The sequence below is a fragment of the Gallinula chloropus genome (assembly GCF_964237585.1).
Source record: "Gallinula chloropus genome assembly, chromosome: 9".
NCBI classification, from domain to species: Eukaryota; Metazoa; Chordata; class Aves; order Gruiformes; family Rallidae; genus Gallinula; species Gallinula chloropus.
This window is the reverse complement of record NC_140094.1, coordinates 16,394,166-16,410,125: the sequence shown is the minus strand read 5'-3', so window position 1 is coordinate 16,410,125 and position 15,960 is coordinate 16,394,166.

The window sequence follows — 15,960 nt, the reverse complement described above, 5'->3', positions numbered from 1 at the left end:
GCTCAGGGGACCTGATTTATACCGGTAATTCACAGTGGTAGTTTCCCCCCTTGCCCACTGTCACACCCTGCTTGTCACTGTCCATGTTGTCTCCTGACCACCAGAGCCACCTCCCAGCAGCTGGACCGAGATGGGTCCCCATGCACCCCCCACTTGGTGTGGAGTGTGCTGTTTGTCCCTTAACGGGCATGGTTTGCCCATGAAGTGACCTGGCCCAATGAAACGCCACTCCCTTGCTGGCCATTTTTGGCATTACTAATACTCATGTTGAGCTGTTGAAGGATCTGCCACTGGGCTACTCTGTTATCTTAGAAGAATAGTGCTTGCTATTATTATTAATAGGAATCAAAGGTGCTTTTAAATTGCAGGGGTCATTTTTCCTTCTGGTGCTGATCTGTCACCCGCCCTAGGCAAAAGGTGGGCTCCTAAAAAGGTGCATAGGAGAGGAAGGATTTTAATTCTTTAGACTTTTCACTAATACTTTGCTGCTGGCCACTGTCACAGACCTGTGGCCTGTCCCAGTATCCTGGGTAATGGACTTCAAAGGACATTTGGGTCCAAGCTCTGGGTCCTACCTAAGGAAACATGAATTTACAAGGAATTCTTTGGAATGTCTGAGCACTGAAAAACCACCTCACTTGCTTTCACAGCCCACAGGTTAGCGTGCATCGACCTTTGTTTTTTTTTATAATCAGAAACCACCGTTAATTAAAACCTGATGCCACACGACAGCTCCGTTTTACGACATCCGCTCCCTTCATAAGGTGACAGCCTTCCCATTTTGTAATGGCCACGAAAACAAGAATAATAAAAAGGTTTAATTGTGTTCAATACTCCTGCACTTCTGTTTTGCATCAGCTTTACTATGAATTTACAGCTCTGCTCTGCCCTCCGTTGCTACATACTGGTGAAAAGCAAGCTGTTTGTTTCAGTGTATCTATGACAATACTTGTTTTTAGTTGTTGGTAAGAGATTGATGCTCTTTTGATTACAGTGGTGGTATTTCCATATTGTAAACAATACTCTGTACTGTTACTAAAGTACTGTACATTTCTAGTTGCACAACTGTGTTATTGAGTGTAGATTCTCACTATCTCATGTATGGTGCTATTGTTTGTTGGTGGAAAAGGATCTTAGCAGTTGATTATTGCTTGATATTTTATTATAATACAGGGATATATTCTCCATGGCAATATCATTTAAGTTTTTCATTACAGAGTGAAATGTATATATTTTTCCATTAGCTAATTTGCATATGTACTGTAACCATGGTAATTTTCTTTTTGGTGCTGGTTATAAATAGAAAAGATAAAAACCCTTCAAACTGAATGGAAACAGTTGTAAATGAAAACCAAAAAAAAAAAAGAAAAAGAAAGAAAAGGAAAAGAAAATCATTCCATTTTGAAAAAAATTGACTATGTTGAATAATAAATTTATTTTTTCCATAACAGCTTTAACGAGGTTTCTGAACTTGAAAAAAGTACAAAGCGAACCAGCTAGCATGACAGTTAAGAGAAAGGAGTGAAGCTGTAAGTAGTACATTATGCATCTGTCTAATACTGGACTGAGGCTTTGGTTAAGTCAAGGCTGACTGTTTGATAGCTGTTGGTAGGTGTGAAAGGTCATTTGTCACCCAAATTCTGGCATCGTGGAGTTCCCAGTGCGCCAACAAATCAAGTTGGAAAATAAAGCATGGGGAATGTTAATACCTGATTAATTAACCTGATTAATGCCTTGCAAGGTCTGTGGTCAGTGACACAACAGTAGAAAATGCTGGTCTGGAAAAAGTGATCCAGGCTCCTTTTGAGGTATCACTGTGTCAGCCTGAGCAGGCTGCAGGGACGCTGAAGTGTGTGCAGAGCGGGAGGGACATCCTGCAAGCACTCTGGAGAAGGGTTTGCTTTCAGTGTGTGCCAGTGCTGAGACAAAGTAGCAGCTTGCTGTGTGTTTAATGGTAGCTGTTCCGTAGGCACAACCTGATAATGAAGGCTACTGAGCATGTGGAAATTTATTTTGGAGCAAAATTATCCCATCCATTGGAAAGGTATCTACATAACCTAGCTGCACACTTCCCTGGTGTGAAATAAACAGAATTACTTCAGTGCCAAGTGGTTTGGATGTCTTTGTTGTAGGCACTAGCCAGAATTTTTGTACTTTTTCATTTCCCCCTCAGCATGGTGAAGGGTTTTTTTTTTTGCAGACAGCTGAACAAAGATAGGCCTGTAGGATCCTCTCCCATCCTGTCTTACAAAGATGCCATCATCTGTATCCTGTTCCAGCTCAATTCTTGTTAAAAGGACGCTTCTTGGAATGGGTGCAGCACCTTTCCAAAGCAGCCTTAAAAACAAGCCGAAGTACGGTTGGTGTGAGAGTCCTCCTCCCAAAATGACTTCCAGAAATGGACTTTATACTTATATTAAAAATAGAGCTCATTTACTGATCTCACGCTGGCTTCTTGGTAATGGAACAACGCTGATAGGCTTCCTCATTTTCAGAGGTAGCCTTAGGAGATACCAGCCCAGCTGTGATCATACACACAACTGTTAACAGCAGCAAAATTGTAGAAACTCCATCCAAGTGTTGCTGTATATTAACACATCATCGTGTTTGTGTATTGCCTGGAGTCAACATATGATTGCAATTGTTGACCTGGTTAAACAATAAAACATAGCTGTAAGCCTTTGGAAGCCAAAAGGCTTTACATTAAGCTGGGATATGGCAATAGGTGGGAGGGGTGTAAGGAATGCTGTCATACATTTGGCTTGAAATTTTCCTGGTATCTGCCAATATCTTTTCTATAAATCCAGTAGGCTTATATACTTAGTTTGCCTATTTTGCATGCTGTTTTTCTCTTATTTCTAAACCCCATCTTCTAACCAAGAAGCCAGATGATTTGAGCTGTTGTCCTTCCCTGTGATCTCAGTTGTCTGTTTATTTAAGACACCTCAACAAAGGTCGTGAAAGGCAAGTGGGGTCAGATGGCTCTGGTTCTCTGGCATAAGTGTACCAGGAGGAAAGAATAATCTCTCCTTCTGCCTCCACCACCTCCACCTGCTGCTTTCACTCTCCTGCAAGTCCTGGTGTACCCAGCAGCCTTAGCTATCTCTTGGTCCATTGCAGCAAGCTGGTGGAACCCTGCTTCCCCTGGAAGGAAATTTCTTCCCAAAAACCTCAATGTGGATCACCTTATCCTGGCGTCAGCCTGTGCATCACCCAGAGTGCTACTGTTGGAGGACCTTGCTCAGCTGATAGAATGAAAACTGTGTGTTCCTTTATGCTCTCGCCAACACCACACAGTCCATTGGGAAAGGAATGTTTTCTTCTTACTGAAGAGTGACAGCACAAAGACCAGGATGCTGTGGAGTCCCAGACAGAGAAGAACCATGCCAGATGCATCACATTCAATGCACTCAGACTTCTCACATTGTAAGGAAAGAAGCCCAGGTAACCTCTTGCTGGCAAGTTACCTCCCTCACTTGTCCTGCTGCTGTGTGAATATAGTGCACCCAAAACCAGCAGGCTGTGGGAACTGCTCCTGAATAGCATCTCTTCTGCTTGGACCTATGCTGAACGTGCTTGATAATACTTCTCCAAACAAGTGGCACTTCATCATCCTTCTGGTTATCTTGATTTGCAGGCATATCAGTGAGAAGACAGGAGATATCAAACACTATTAATGCACAAAGGACATTTATCTTTTTTGTAGGTTTGGGGTTTTTTTTGTCCTTTTCTTATGTATCTGGCTTTTCTTCACACCCTTCAGAAATGGACTGCTCTGCCTTGAGAGAGACTTTACAACAGCATAACTGCTTCAGATGAGCAGGGCTGAAGCATCTTCACTCTGTTCATCAGGGGAGAGTTTAAACAAGAGTGTATGTAAGCAGACAGGCACCACAGACTCAGCTTAGCAGTAACTTCCCGAAGGTAATCAGAGAATCCCCAAGGCTGACCTCCATGTGTCTTGCATCACCTCATCTCCTTTCATGCCCCTTTCATGTGACAGACCCCATGATGAATGCCTGGAGGCTGCACCGTACCACATTCAGGATTTTGTCAGGGCTGCCGTGTCTGCCAAATGGTGGCCAGACACTCGGACAGGCTTTCCCAATTAGCAGAGTCCTGCAGCTGATGTCTGGGGCTTGTATATGTGTTTCCTGCATGTTACCACAGCCGAGACACTGGCCAGGTCCACTCCACGCGGCCTCAGATAGGTATCCGCCTCAGGCGCTGGCCTGGGGAGAAGCAGCTGGGCTTTCTTGAAAGCTGTGGTTTCCCTCAGCTCCTCTTGTTTGGGAAAGGCTCCTGTTTGGGTGTTTCATCCTTTCATCCCTCTGTGGCCTGGGTGGAGCTGGAGACTCCAGTGTGTCTGGGTCATGCCACAGGCCTTGGCATCCTCTAATCTGGGAGAGAGCAACTCTGCACACTCGCCATGGTGGAGCCCACAGGACATCTGCATGTGGGGCTGGCTCCTGGCACAACTCAGTCTCGAGGTGAGCCCTTGCATCCTCAGCATCTCCAGTCTCTCCCAAGTTCCAGTGTAACAGCAGATACACTTGCCTTGTCCATCCTCCTATATTTCCCACAGACATGCTTCATAGCCTCGCCTTCCCTGCATGATCATTGTCCCTTTCCCTTTAATCTCCTCTCTCAGCCCTCTGAAGAAAAATGTTTTTCTCATTGTACTCCTGTAGTAGCCTCATGTCTCCCCTCAGTGTTGCTTTCTGGCCAGCTTTTGTTCTGACATCTTTGTAATGATTTGGTGTTCTTTGTGCAGTGGCACTTGGAAGTTAGAACCAGACATATGGATCTGGAAGTTTCTGTAAGGTCACTGTGTACTACATCATCACCGTGCAGCCATCCCAGAGACAGGCAGGGAAACTGCTCAGACTTGACGGATCGCTGAAAAACAGGGATCCTCTACCAGGATCTGTAGGTTGCATGAAGATCAGCACACCCACAGCCTGGCCAGCAAAGCCAGACAAGCCGTTCTTGGGTTTTATTTTCACTTTCTTGGAAAAGACCTTATTTGAACATTTTGCAGCTTCCATTTATTTCCCCAGCTCTGTATTTTTCCCCTTGATTTTGTCTCTAATGGTGAAAAGACCCAACCAGGCTGCAGCTTTGTTTGGCACCAAACTTTCCTCCCGAGATGATCACACAAGAAGTCTTTTATCACTTCGGCGGCTCCGAGCCAGAGCTGCTTGTGGTGGAAGTCGCCGGGACCATAACCCCGGGCTGTTGTGGGACGAGAGTCAAGCTCGGGCTGTCAGCAAGGCGAGCTGCAGCAGTCAGAGATCCTGCCAGGACACGTCAGTACTTCTGAGCATGCTTCCCCTGGTACTGCTCTCATTAAGGAAAAGGTATGAAATCCACATCTAGATTGAATTAGCCCTTTAAAAAAAAAATTAAGTGTTGTGTAAAATCTAAATCCTGTACAGAATCATGGTTTAATTCCTTAGGAAATCACATAAACTGAATGAACCTCCCCTGCTTCCCATTGCCTAATAATAACATGTCACATCTTGGTTTTCTCGCAGAGCTGATTCGCCTTCTGCGCCGCTTGCACCGCGTTGGCTTCAGTACCATCAGATCTGCTTTATGCCCAGGTTTGTGTCAAGGAAGGAAGGCCTTGCTGAACTAAGAGACTGCTGCTCTCTCCAGACATTGGCAAACCCCCAGAGCTGCCAGACGCTCCCGCTCGCGCCTTCTTCCCCACATCATTTCACAACACCGGCCAGCAATACCTTGAGGAGGGGACTGTGACGCTGAGCCCCAGAAATGCTGTCGGTCACATTTCCCAGATGGTAAGGAAGATTCCAGCAGTTGTTTTTCTTCCCAACCATATTTTGCTGAAGAAACAATTTTAAAGGGGGGAAAAAGAAAAACCACATTATTGTGTAAGCAAGATGGAAAACAGCTTTCTGCGGGCTCCCAGGTATTTATGTGCCATTCTCTCTGTAGTGTTACTAGCAACAACATTGCCTTGGCCAGCCAACTATTAAGCGTGGATGGTTTTGCAACAGCTGTGTGCACAGTACCTTCCTTTGCAAGTAATGCCTGTTCCCTGCCTGTCCCCATGGCTTGGTTTATTTGTATGCAAGGCAACTGTGAAGTTATGAAGGCTTCCCATCAGCTGTACAAACTCACGGGAGAATCAGCTCTGTGTGTGTGTGTGTGTATGTGTGTCCCTTCTCAAAGTTATTGGGTTTGGGTAGTAGGCTCTTGGGCAGCAGAGGAGGGCCATGAAGATAATCAGAGGGCTGGAGCACCTCCCCTACAAAGAGAGGCTGAGGAAGCTGGGCTTGTTAAGCCTGGAGAAGAGAAAGCTGCAGGGGGACCTCATTGCAGCCTTTCCATCCCTGAAAGGAGCAGAGAATCAGGAGGGGAATCTCCTTTTTCAAAGGGCAGACACTGGCAGGACAATGGAGATGCATCAAAGCTGAAGGAGGGAAGGGGTTAGATATTAGGGGGAAGTTCTTTACAGACAGAGCGGTGAGGGGCTGGAACGAGCTGCCCAAAGAGGTGGTGGGTGCCCCGTCCCTGGAGGTGTTCAAGGCCAGGTTGGATGAGGCCCTGGGCAACCTTGTGTAGCTGCAGGCCTGGAGGTTGGTGGCCCTGCCTGTGGCAGGGGGTTGGAACTCTTATCCTTGGATTCTATAATCCTATGAGAGATCTGCTTTTTCTGATGTATCTCTCTAAAGGAATTGCTGCCTAAGCTGATACTACAAGCTATGGAGTATCTATAGCCTTATGTATAGGAAAGAAAGCATATTGGCTTGTTCGCTTTCCAGCCTCCCTGTAGAATGGCTCTAGAAGCAGAACTGTCTTTTGCTATGGAAAAAACATGGACAAAAACATCCTCATATTTGTCAAAATTTTCTTAGATGTTTTTCAGGGTATCACTAGGGTACCTGCCAGGCTCCTCCCCTTTCCTCCCCTGCCTTGCCCCAAATACTTCCATTTTTGGCTAAAAAATCTCAAGTTTGGAATTTTTCTGACCAATAATGTCAGCCAAAACCCGAGCTCTTTTCTCTTAATTTTTCCACTTAATTTTTAAACTATCTTCTGGCAAAACAGAAATATTGTTTTGATGGAAAATTTTCAACCAGCTCTGCTCATTAGTTACTGCCAACAGTCACACAGGCAAAACAGTGCATCTTCCAAGAGAGGAGACTGTCCGAAGGGCCGGACACGGGGCAGGCGATGACTAACGCTTCTCTCCCCAGCTCTGTGCCCCAGCCAGCACTGTGCTCTTCTGCAGGACTCAGCCCCTAATGAGAGCCATCTTTCTTGAGATGTTTCCAGACTAAATCTCTCTTGGCAAGTCAGCTCAGTACTTTGCCAGGTTAGAGGAAGATGTGGGTGCCACAGAAGGATGCCCTCTGACTGAAGGACCACAGGACTCACATGAGCCATGTTGTGCATCTCTTATACACTTTGACCAGTGTTTGGACCTCTCCAGGCAAGTACCAGTTGGCAGGGAAGGGTGGGAAGATGGGGCTAGTCCAGCTCACTTTCAAAGCAAGCTGTTGTTTAACAGAGATGTTTACATACACCAGCAGTGAGCCGTGCACAAGCATGAGCAGTCTCCATCTAACCCTGAGGACCTCCAGGTACAAGGTTCTCAAGTGGCTGATGGGCTGAAATGACACCAGTCACATCCCAGCTGTGATCACTACACATCTGTCCATGGGGAAGGGTTTATTCACACTCAATCTGGAGCATGAATTCCAGGGAAGCCCAGCTCCTCTCATTTCCTGGGTTCCTGTGATGAACTGGGAGACAAAGAAGGAAGACATGCTTGCAGAGCAGGGCAGGGCAAGAATCCCAGTTTCAGTGTTTGGCCTGTAGAAGCCAAAGGATCATCTGCCCATTGTCTACATGGGCAGTCTCCTCAGATATAGCCACCCATCAACAGTCCCCAATATTTTCAAAGTGCTCTGAGATCTTTCAGTGAAAGACCTTTTAGTTTACAGCCCTTCTCTGACCATTACTGATTTTAGAGGGTTAAGTTAGGATCAGGAAATATAGTGACTAAAGGAAAGCCATTAAATTCCACCCTTTGCCAGATAGTCCTGTGTTATCTTTGCTCTTTCATGAAATATGTTCCAGTTTTCATTGCAGGGCATTCTTTACAGGGGTAGCAACCGAGGAGCTGTAACTTGGCACATCTCCACCTGCTTTTCTGTAGCAGTGCACATTTGTGCTCTGGGATTTGAAGAATTTCCTTTGCCTTTAGAATTGATATGCAAACAGTCAGCTGTACAGACATCATTCTGTCCAGTAGACATGCCGCGTGACCTAAGAAATAATACAGGTGGTCAGCACCATGCTGGTGACTCCTGAATTTCTGGAGCAAACAGACTCATTTTACTATGTATAGAAGACAGGGGGTCCTGTATGTACCCTCCAGTAATGTAATCTGCTGTGCTTGAGTGATCACAAAACACCCACCAAGATTTCCCTAACAAAATTCTTGATTTTTGCCAAGGAAAGCAAAGATTTGCAGGAAATGAGAGGCCTGACCTTGCCACCTCACAAATAGCTTGGAGATCTCAAGATGCTCATCTCAGCAGAGAGATGCTTGTGCCAGAGAAAACAGAGAGCCCTGTGTGGTCAGCGCACAGCTCTTCCAGCATCCCTTTCTTTACCTCCTCCAACAGACATCAGCTCTGTTGTGATGACAGCAGAAACTGGCCAGCATAGTCTTCTCCTGCCTGTGTGCTGTGTTGGTGCAAGTCACACTGTGTATAGGTACTGCTGTGTGAGCAGTTATGGAATGAGGGAAGTTAAAACCAGGAGACCGTAGTGTTGCTGGCTGCTTAACGCAGTTCATACCATCTCTCCCACTCACAATTTCATCACAGCCAAAACCTGTGCCCTTGAGCTGCTGTGCACCCTGTGGGCAGTGAAAGCCTAAGGGAAACATTTCAGAGAGGAAGAAATGGGGCTCCAGCAAGCCCCATAACTCCAGGCAAGCTGTTCTCCAGGGCAGTTGCCATTCCTTTTAAAAAGAAACTTTTCATTTCCCATTGATATTTCTCAGGTTGCAAGGAGAACCATTCTTCTGCTCCTGAAGGCCCTAACTGCAGACACAGCCTTGGAAGGGAAGCTTGCTCTCATGGCTACAGCAAAGGAATGGGAAGCACGAGATCTGGCATGAAGTCCTGCTCCCATTGAAGCCAGTGGGATGTTTGCCATTGGCTTCAGGGGGAGCCAAGATTTCTGTCTGCAGCCAGATTTGCTGGTGTGTTGAGCTGTGCTGAGAGCAGGACCAGCAAGGGTTCTCAGTTCCCTGATAAAGCCGTTACTGCCTCAGTTCCTCTGCTCCAGTTTGCTGGTCTCTCACCTCACATTGCCCCCTGCTTGCTTTCATGTTTTCAAATCTTATTCCTTGGCCAGAAACTCCTTGAGGAAGAGGCTGGCTGCATGGTTTATGCTCCTTGTATTGTCCCACAACTAGAGCTCCTGGACAGCCCCACCAGCAAAATCATCCCCTCCACTGCAGCTTATGGGCAGTGCAAGAGAATGACATAAAGCAATAGCACAGGGCTGGGATAAGTGGCTTAAATGAAGTAAAACATGGGATTTGCTCCAGGTAAATTACTGTGCCTTTTCCTTCAGGCAGCAGCTTGAATCAGCTCTAGAATTAACTCTGAGTGGTTCAAGCCAGCCTGAAGAGGTTGTAAAAGCAGTCCAGGGATGAGCTTCCCGGCTTCACATTCACAGGAGCTGCTGGGAATCTTGATTTTATGAGCACCCCTTTTTCTCTTGTCTCCTCTCTTTCAAGGCTGGCCAGAAGCCAAACTGTGATAGTCATGACCCATGGTATAGATACTCACTAGCCTGCTAGTAAACTTTCCCAGGTTAAATTGATCACCCTGCTGATAAGCTAAGTCATTTTGCTGTGGTGCTGCAGTGAGAGCTGTTAAGCAGTGCATTACACACTGCTCCTCAATGCACGGAGCCCCCATGCCCACTCGTGCGACCCATACAGCATCCACCTTTGAAACACAAGGCAGGTTAGTGCCCTGCCTGGGAAAGCAGGTGACAGAAGTGATCTCAGAGCAGATTGAGATTATTGTGTTACGTGAGCAGCCCCAGCTTTGCCTATACAGGTTCCGTTGGTTTTATTTCAATGGACACATGGTGGAGCCTCTGTATGCCAAGGGCAAAAAAACCATTGCATGTAATTCGTCTTCTCTATTTGTATTTCTCCCTGATCAGGACATGGTGTGTCTATTCATCCTGTGAGTTTGGTCTCTACTGCCCCTTTCTGGGAAACATCTGTAAACGCATCACAACTATTGGAAAAAGCATGAAAGTTTATCTCCTGGACAAAGAAGCTGCCCTGACTCTCCTCACCTCTCCAGATGCCACAAGTTTGACCGCATCTTCTCCTGGCTAGCTGTAGCTTGGGGCTTGGTACTATTCCTTTGACATTTCCACAAAGAGTACCCGGTGAGAGCAGCTTTCTGTGATATATTTTGAAACCACTGTGATATATTTTTCCCCCCAGAAGCAAGGAGTCTGTAAGCGTAGATGCTCAAAGTCAAGGTAATGTTGAACATAAAAACCTAGTAGTTGTACTGTGATTTTCTCCCCAAGTTGAAGCAAAGCTACTCAGAAGTTCAGCACTGGTGCAGTAGCGCACCCCAGCGTCACCTCTTTGGACACAGAGATTTTACAGGCAAAACTACTCTTTCTTCCAATAATAAATTGAGAAGAATGGGGAGCAAAGCAAAGAAAAAAAACCCCAAACGATGCAGTATTCTCTGCCATTTGCTTAGCTCAGCTCCACAGCACCATTTCACATCATTCTGAGATAGTTCCCAAGAGTAGTTTATCAATAGATCTTTCTCAACTTAGTGACTGCCTCTGGGCCAACTTTTTTTTCTGGTTCAGTGACTGGCACAATGTTTGCATGAACTCTAAACAATCGACTTGTTGCTCTTCTTATGGTCTTGGCTAAAATGGTCCCTCCCAGCTCTCATGTTTCCTAGGGCAAGCACAATCAAACAAACTGAATCAGGATAAACAGAGAGAATTGGTGCTCATTCTTTTCTCACAACAGACCTGTAATTTTTAAATTGATTTTCTCTGTATTAGCAAATTCAATCCAGCTAGTATTGCAAAGGTTAATTCACTGTAGCTGCTATCCACGGGCTTTGGGTTAAACGTTAATGATGACATGAGGGTATAGAACTTTGATTATTGCAAGACCTCAGCATCTGTGTGCTTTGAATTTTAAGGAATGGGGTGACGGGGCGTTGCCACGTCTGCCTGGTTCTCTGTGGTATTCATTCTGTTGTTGGTAACATCCCACCTAGGAGTACAAAAGCAAGATGAAATTTTGCACCTTTTGTCTGCTCATTTGTCACTAATTCTCATTATAGTTCCTCTTCTCCCTTCTTTTCTTTATTTTTTCTCTCATACTTGCTCTGATTTCAGTCCTCCAGGAGGCAGCGCTGGGTCCTGGCATGGCTTCCCCAGGCCAAGCTTCATGACCATCATGCTCCCATGCACCCACATACCACACTGACGGTCTCCTCATGGGTGTGACCCCGGAGCCAACTTCTCTCTGACCTTCATGGAGGACACCATGGTGCAATTCCCTTCTTACATCCAGGCCTCAGCTCTACAAAGTCTTCCCTGTGAGGTTGGTATCTACATGGTGAAACGGGACTGTGGACCCGTGAGCCTGGCCCTCACCTCTGCAGCTTCTCAGGCTGCCTGCCCGCCACTGCCTGGGTGGGCATGTGAAGCACAAGGGCTTCCCACAGCCACAGAGGGTCAGTTCTGTCCTCCCTCCCTTCATCCTGGTCTCCTGGCTGCCTGGGCACTGTGCCCAGACTGGAGGTTGGCTGCAGGACAGCCTTCGGCATACAGCTCAGCTCTGTGCAGGCGGCTACTTGCTTCTGCAGAGCGGGGTGTAGGCAGGCATTGCTGCAGGATGGGGCCCTTCTGTTACATGTGAGATGTGCCTGCAGCTGGCAGCTTTGTCTTTGACCCTTGCCCTGAGTGAAAAGAAAGATCAGCATTTGGCCCTTGGCTTTTAGGAGACTTTCCTAGCACTTGCCTCAAAACAAGTGGAAACGTCACCCTTCTACTTTGGACAAGAACCCAATGCCAGGACAAGGGCTATGAGTGGGGATTTTTCTGCTTATGAAGCTTTTGGTGTGTCAGCTTTTTCTCCTATCATCTGAGAAGGTCCCTGGCACAGTAAAAGCCCCCACTGTCCACATAGACCACTGTCCTTGTAGTGAGAATGGTCCAGAGGGAAGGCCAAGGTTTCCCCAGAAGCACATACCCATTCCATGGCTCCAATTAGAGAAGATTTGTCTGTGTTTATTGCTAACAATGTTCTTCCTCGCGTTCGGCTCAGCTGGGAGCCCGATTAGCGACTTCCCAGTGGCCTTGAAGCCCAAAGCCCATGTTTCTTTAATTTTGTCCAATCTGTTGGATAGTTAGGGAAATGCCTGGAAATCTTATAAAGCAGCTTCTGGTAGTGAAGAGTCACAGCAGAGGATTGCATACACTCCTGGTAATTATTCTCATGCTGTCCTTCTGAGGCCTGCCTGTGCAGGGAGCCGCAGCGTCAGCCTGCAGGGTTACAGCCCACATATAAAACACATTGCTCTGCCTTTGCCATACAAGAACCTGATTTGGCTACTCTGGTACCTGGTGATCACACTGTTAAGTCTTTGTGTCAATTTGCTACCGAGCACCATTTGCATTTGCAGCTTTTTGAACTCGTTGTTGACAGCCAGACACATCTCTCATTGCTTAATGCTGGCTCAACGCAGCTTCCCAGAAAGCTGAACTTTGGGCTGTGGTGATGTCCCACCATGTGCAGCCTTGGGTGAGTCAGTTCACTTCTCTGTAAGTCAGGGAACCACTGTGTGATAGTAGAGGTACCATCACAGCGTTGCTTGGCTGCAGCTTCATGAAGTACTTTGAGCTCCTTGGGAGAACAAGGTTGAGTGTAAAACTGTCCTTTTGTTCCATGATTAAGGGTTACCTGATGTTATGATTTGAAGTGAATAGAAAACAACAGAGCAGTTTGGATGTCCTTAATGCTGGTCTGTTTGTGGGTCTGGGCATTTTCTGGGGCTACAGCCCAGTTACTGAAAGGGCAGAGCCAGCTCGGGGCTGGGACCCCTCTCTTGGGCAGTGTGCAGAACACAGGAGCTGTGTCAGGGCCATGCTTAGCCTTAGCCTTCACTGTAATAATTACAAGTGATAAAATGTCAGCTTTGCCAATTTTCCTCCCCACAAGATGGTTTAAAGGGAACGAAGGCAGATCCTGCTATAGCTTAGTACACTACTAGCCAACTCAAATGACTCCCCGCTGTCTTTTCATCTACATGACACTCTTAATGCCCTAAGTCTTTGCATGTCCTGGCCCATAGCCCAATTGAAGCATGAGCTCCAACAGAAGTTTTAAATTTAAATCTGTTTTTTTGGCTACAGAAATTTGCAGATTGAAGCTGAGAGATGCAATTCAGCTATTTACTTGCAGCTCTGCAACAGCCCTGCTGTGCTATTGCGCTCGGCTCACTCAGGCAGTTGTGTTAACAGGACTTTCCAATTAAAGTAGCAGCCTTGGTTAGAGAAAATGATTTTGCTATCTGGACATTTGTCTGATTTACTTTTTTTTTAATTACTCATGAAGCACAGGGCTGGTTTGTTTCCCATCCCTTATTATAATTAATCCATCATCATTTCTGGTGACTGGGCTGGCTTTTGCTGTTTTGTGGGGTTTTTTCTTTATTTCTTGCCATTTCCAGTATCAGCTTGGGCCATTCCCACTCAGACACCACATTACTCACACGATGGGGAACACTGATGTGAGCAGCCAGGCAAATATCAGGTGCACAAGCAACTTCTGAAGTACTGCTCTCCCAGAGCAGGAGAAAAGATGCCCTGTTCTGGAAGTAGCCCTGCCAGAAAATCCCAGAGCCTTGCTGTGCAAATGATGGCCACTTCCCTCACTAAAATGTTCTGACTCTGAAAAGTTGGCTTTAAGACCTTCACAGCCAAGATCAAGGCTTTCCCCCATTACCTGAACATTCAGAGTCTCTTCAGAGAATAAGTTGTATGAATCCTGCATCTTTTGTCATGGTGCACTCAGATAAGAGCACCTTTTTTATTCCATCTCACCGAAAGGGACACGCTGGGCTCCATCCTGCCTGTAGCACAGGCAATCTCGGCAACACTTGTCCAGTGGGATGCAGTGGAATCTGAACTGACACCTGGGATTTTCACTCCAGCCATATTTGCCATTGCAGACAATTCTGTAGCTGTCTGCTGGTTTAATGTTCTTTGTAACATGAGCACAGAACTTCTTAGGCTGGGACTGCAGGAACTGGAGAAGGACCAGATGCAATGACAAAAGCACAGGTTTTGGTGCTGACATCCTGTCCCGTGAGGCCACAAAGCCCCTCTCTCCTACAACATGCTTTTCCCATAGTGTGATCAGCTGTAGTTGTCACTCTGGGCTTGTGCCCAGCACGGTGACCCTCAAGTCTTGGAGCACCTCAAGGATGCTACAACCACAGACTCCCCGAGTGACAAGAAAGCAAAGCCTGCTGCTGCCCCCATGTGTTACTTGCTCATTATTGTTGCCACGCACCAGTACAGAGGTGGGAACCCAATTGGCAGGCGTGAAGGAGAGCCAGGCTGAGCACAGCACAGCCTCTCACCTACTGAGAACAGAGATCTTGCTTTGGAAGACTCTCTGTTTCTTCTGTTCCTCTTGCAAGCTCAGGGCCTTCCCTGGGGCACCATATATCCAAAAGTTGCAAAGTCATGTTTGGACATGTTTGGAAGTGAGACGCGCCGGGGATGGAGGCAGGCGGTAGCGCAGCAAAGCATGGCGGTGCCATCGTCCCGTTCTGGAGGGACGCAACGCTCAGGGGCTGCCATGCAGCGCCGAACAGTATCAGGTATCAGCACAGCGCGTTCAGGCTTGTTGGCTCAGACCACGAGGAGCGCAGAGCGAGAGACAGCTCTTGGCAGGCTGAGCTCACATGATAAGGTCATTGGAAAGACAAGTGATGCTTTCATCAACCTGCCTTTCTCCTGTATCAGCACAGACTTCAGCAAGGACTCACTTTGTGCTCCTGTAATATACTGTGCTCCGCACGGTGCCAAGGACAAAAGCTTCCTCACAAATACATTGAAGCTGTGTTTTTCCAACCAGTGTCTCAACCCCCAACTCCGATTCTTCTTGGCTCTGTCAGGTTCCCATTTTGAACCATTAAATGTCATTTTGGAAGAGTTACGTTCCTTCTGGATCAGTGACACCCCTCAAGCAGAAGAGAGAGCAGTCTGTATTTGCTGGCTGGCTGCTGCTCCCCAACAGTTATAATTTACCTCTTGGACATCCAATGGGGACCTCATCATTTTGTCCTTCTCTGTTGACCAGTATTTTGTTGGGGTTGCACATGCTAATTTTTCTGGAGCCTGTTAATCCCCAAAGCTGCCTGAAACCTGGGGTGACCAGGTTGGCAGCAGCAACCAAACTCTCACTGGCCCAAACGGACCCAGTTTGTGGCTCAGTGGGGTCATGTAGTACCATAGTTCAGATTGTCCGCTGTCCTTTTCACCGAGAACCTTTTTCAGGCCTGGCATCATTAACAGATGGACCAAGGAACAGTGCCTCAGCTAAATGCTGTCCACAGAACTACCCTGGACACTGCCTGGACACTTCTCTCTGAGAACATCTGAAGGGAACAACATGCGCTGGCAGGACTTATGTGCTCCAGCAATTGGGGATTGCAAACACATGCTTCAGCTATGCAAGAAATCTTTGACTTGTTCTGAATGCGATTCTGCCTGGGTTTCTTCCCAGGAACATTCCTGTTCTTCACAATTTACCAGTTGCAGAAAGGGAGAAGGCGGAGGGAGAGGGATTTTAAGAGTAAGGGAGAGGAAAGGGAACAAATCTTACAGGGC